The sequence below is a fragment of the Scardinius erythrophthalmus genome (genome assembly GCF_964197995.2).
Source record: "Scardinius erythrophthalmus genome assembly, chromosome: 7".
NCBI classification, from domain to species: Eukaryota; Metazoa; Chordata; class Actinopteri; order Cypriniformes; family Leuciscidae; genus Scardinius; species Scardinius erythrophthalmus.
The window spans coordinates 8,468,372-8,472,547 of NC_138227.1; the positions used below are offsets into that span (position 1 = coordinate 8,468,372).

Below are 4,176 nucleotides of genomic sequence, written 5' to 3' on the forward strand. Positions count from 1 at the left end.
ACAAAATAAGAATTGTTTATTACATATTTGATATTCATTTTTATACATACACTTCCATGCACATGGGGAAAAAAGCTAACTACAGATTAATATCAATGAACACACAAAAAAATAGTATAATACATAAGCAACATGAATAATCAACCATGTATATACAATAGATAAACAAGAAAAGACATCTCAACAAAATGCATGAAAACACATATGTTCCATGAAATAAATCAATGTAAATAAAATTACATTTGAACTAATTAAAAATGTCCATCATACTTAACTTTAAAACATTTGTGTTTCAGTCCGATGGTTAGTCTGACATCACTGTTTCCAAGTCCAAAAGCTCTATCAGATGCCAAAAACAAACAACAGTGCTAATATACACTCATTGTGCTGTAACCTTTATCTCTATACTGAAATCTCTGATGGTTAGTTATTCAGCTATTTTGAATCATAAAATGTTTAAGTCTGGGATGCCGTTAGACTGGAGACTGTAATGTACACTATGGCTTTTGAAAAGCTTAAATGTGTGACTTGAATCAACAGTGTTCATAAATGGTTGTTGAGTATTCTCATGAAACAAGATAGAGGAAGTAGAAGTAGAGGCTTCGACCCGAAACAGAGTTAAGGTGCAGTAAAATGATCTGTTGTTCTGTGAATGTTCACTGGTGAATTCCAGTCATTTCAGTAAGAATCCACACGATCAGCAATTTCGTTTGTGGTCAAAAATGTCACTATGGGACCAAGCTGGTGTGAGGTACTTAAAGAGTTGGAAAAGTGAAAAGGTACAGCATCGTTTTCCGTTTGTTTTTCCTCTTTTCTGGTGGATGGTCCAGGCACTTCGATGATTTTCAGGTCTACAGGAGGATTTTTATTCTTGTTCAAACTTGTATTTCAGCTTACCGAGATCCCTGCAAAGTACAAAATTTACTGTTAGTAATGTTATTAAAGTGATAGTTGTGAAATTTAAATAATTTCCTCAGCCTTGTGACGTTCCAAACCTGTTTGACTTTCTGTCTGTGGAACCCAAAAGCAGATCTCAGGCATAATGCAACCCCAGTCACCATTCAGTTTCACTGCATGAAACACAAGCAGAAAACAAATGTGTAAATCATTCATGAAACCATTCTTATGTACACTTGTCTAGTTCAATTCAATGCAACAATTTATGTAAAAATGGTTAAGCTCCAAAAATGTCCCAGAAAAGATCCTAAAAATAATCAATGAGTTCACAACTCATGTGTTATGGGTTGTGTTGCAAGTCTTCTGAAGCCTAATTGCTTTTTCCTTTTTTTTATTTATTTTTTTGTCGAAAAAAACTAAACTTGAAATTATAATTCAGAGTTAAAATGTCTATAGCATTTTTTGTGAATCAAACCTGTGATATTATTTTTCTGAGTAACATGAATGAGATTTGAGATCATGAGAAAAGATTTTCAGAGAGTAACTGATTAAAAAACACAAGTACACAGTCAAACAATACAATTGCACACAGAGAAAGTTCATAGTAATAAAGTACAGCATGTGGTGCAGGTAACTTACTGTAATTCAATGTTGCCACTGAAAAGTTCAGATTATTTTAGAAATGTAATGGTTGTTCTGGGGAAACAAAAGAAAAAAGCTGATTATTCACAACATAATATTTATTGACCAGTAAATGGCTTTAAAATGGTATTTGAGAGAATGAGGGCACCTGTAGTAAGTAAAGTTAACGTTAGGCTAAACAAAAACAGAGCAAACTATAACCTGTTTTTGTTATTCATAACAAACGCCAAGAATCAGAGAATTTTCTAAATTAGTTAGGCTATATCAGCAATTTGAAGACACAGTTGTACAAAATATGTTGAATTGAATGACTAAATCAATCTAAGACAATAAGTCAATCATTTCCATTTGTTCATTAGATCAACATAAGTTAGTTAGCATCGCGGCTAAAACCTTCATACCAGATACTGTGCAATAAACGAGTGGTAAACACTGTAAAAACGTAGTGATGTATAATAAATTTAGTTTATATATATGTGTGTTTAAATATATAGTGAGTAGACTCTGTATTTATATTTATTTGGCGAGTTTACAAACCTTGTAATGGAGAGCCGAATAAACGGCGGAAGCTTTGATGAGAGGAGCCGTTAGTTTCCTGATGACGATCAGCTGAGCTTTGTTGCGCGCGAGCAGCGCGAGCATCACTGAAGCGACGACAGCAGAGGAATAGCAGCAGTTTCGTGACTGAATAAAACTTTTCTCCTCCTGCTTCTTCTTCTTCATATAATATTATTATTATTTAGTGTTGTTGTTTAAGGTTTAAATGACTTAATAAAATAGGCCTATACTAAATATATGTAAGCTACCCAAGTGAAAAAGACTAGGTTACTGTTAAATGTATTAAAAATGCATTAAAGTATATTTGTATTGTAGGTCTACTAAAAACACACTCAAGTACATTTTTTATACATTTAATAGTACATCTTTTTCACCTGGGTATGTATACTGAATCAAACTTGCCTATAATAATAATAATAGGATAATAATAATAATAATAATAATAGAATAATAATCTAATTCAGGCCTCACTGAACCATTGGGTTCCTCCAGATGCTGGCTTTAACATAAGAGATCTTCCAGGAACCACTTAAATGTTAAAAGATCTTCCAATAACCCTTCTATCGCATTCAAGTTCCTCTATTTTCCCCTATAAGCACTTCGAGGTCTCATAGTAATGAAAAGGTGACTCCAGAACCTCTGAAGTAAATACAAAGTGCTTAAAGGATCCCATAAGTTCCAGCAAGAACCTCAAAGATTGTCAATGCTCTTCCAGTTACCCTTCTATAGGAAAAAGAGCTTTGAGGCACCAAAATTACATTTTGAAGTTCCTTGAGTATCCAACAGGATACTTGAGGCTCCTTTAGTTTTTACAGTGTATACTTTCAAAGTGTTGTTACAATGATCATTTTCAGCACACAGTTAAAAATATAGCCTACCTAAAATATATTTTTAAGGAAAGTGCAAATAAATACACGTTTAAAAAATAAACAGAATTTTCACTTCAAGTATATTTTTATAAAATAAATTTTTAGAAAATTTACTAAAGTACAATTATTTAAAGTTGTATTGTGAAAATAGGTAAAAGCATGATGCTAATATAATTTTAATATATTTAAAGAGTACCATTTTTTTTAGTATATTTGCAATGTACTATTGAAAAAGGGAATATATTTTGAATACAATAAAGTATACTTTTTTTTTTCACTAGGGTTGATATAAAATGCAGGTAAAATTACACAATAATTTTGTGTCAGTTCAATATTTCACATCCACATTTTTCCAGTAAATGAATAGCTATATAGAGAGACGATGTACAGACAGTGATTAGCCTATAGCAAAATAAACTCCTGATTGGTGTTTATTTTGCGATAATGACTCTACGACTATAGGCCTATTACACTTATTTGTTATGAAGCTTCTTTTTTGGCATTTTATGATATGTTTTTATTTTTATAATTGTATCTCTCTCTTTAAAAAAAGCAAAAATCTTACATATTATGCAAGATGTAGGCCTATGTAAACTCAACAGACGTATTGTGTGTCAGCAGTCACCTGATAAGCCTACTTCTTGTAAGTCAGTCCTTCTTGTGCTCTAGTTACTTCCTCCTGTTTCTCTCTTCCTCTCCCTCTCTCTGCTGTCTCGTGTTGTGTAGTGTTTTGTGTAGTTGGTTTATGAATGTGTGTGAGAAGCTCGTTGGTTTCAGTATCTTGAGGAAAGTGCAGCAGCCTGTTGAGGGACTCTAAACAGATCAACACGCATTACAATTTAATTACTTCCCCTCCACAACACACACACACAACAGCAGATCATCGCTCTGATCTGAGCCAACAAGTCCTGTGTGTGTCTCATTTGTGCGGTCTTTCTCTCTTCTTCCCCTTCTTCTCAATTATTGATCAACATTTCCATCCGTTTTATTGTTGAAATGGACTCCATATCCCATGATGCCTCCTACGCAGTCATTAAAAGCAGAGTAGTTTCCTGTTTGAGGTTATGGATGTTTAATCAGTTCAGATGCTATCAGGAAAACACACACACGTCACCAAATTTAATGGATATTAAGGGATAGAAATCATCTTTGTCAACATCTATCTCAATTCATTTGGCTGTAATCCTCCTCCTGTTAGTGTTGTTGTCTA

General features: G+C 33.2%; 1 long non-coding RNA gene across 1 annotated transcript; it reads right to left on the minus strand.

The window, feature by feature from the left end:
- LOC308693953 lies at window positions 1-2,149 on the minus strand. The gene is made up of 4 exons (XR_014030529.1): window positions 2,077-2,149; window positions 1,537-1,593; window positions 996-1,070; window positions 1-905 (listed from the first exon to the last, which is right to left on the minus strand). It is a non-coding gene; the product is annotated as an uncharacterized lncRNA (long non-coding RNA).
- Window positions 2,150-4,176: the final 2,027 nt, after the last annotated feature.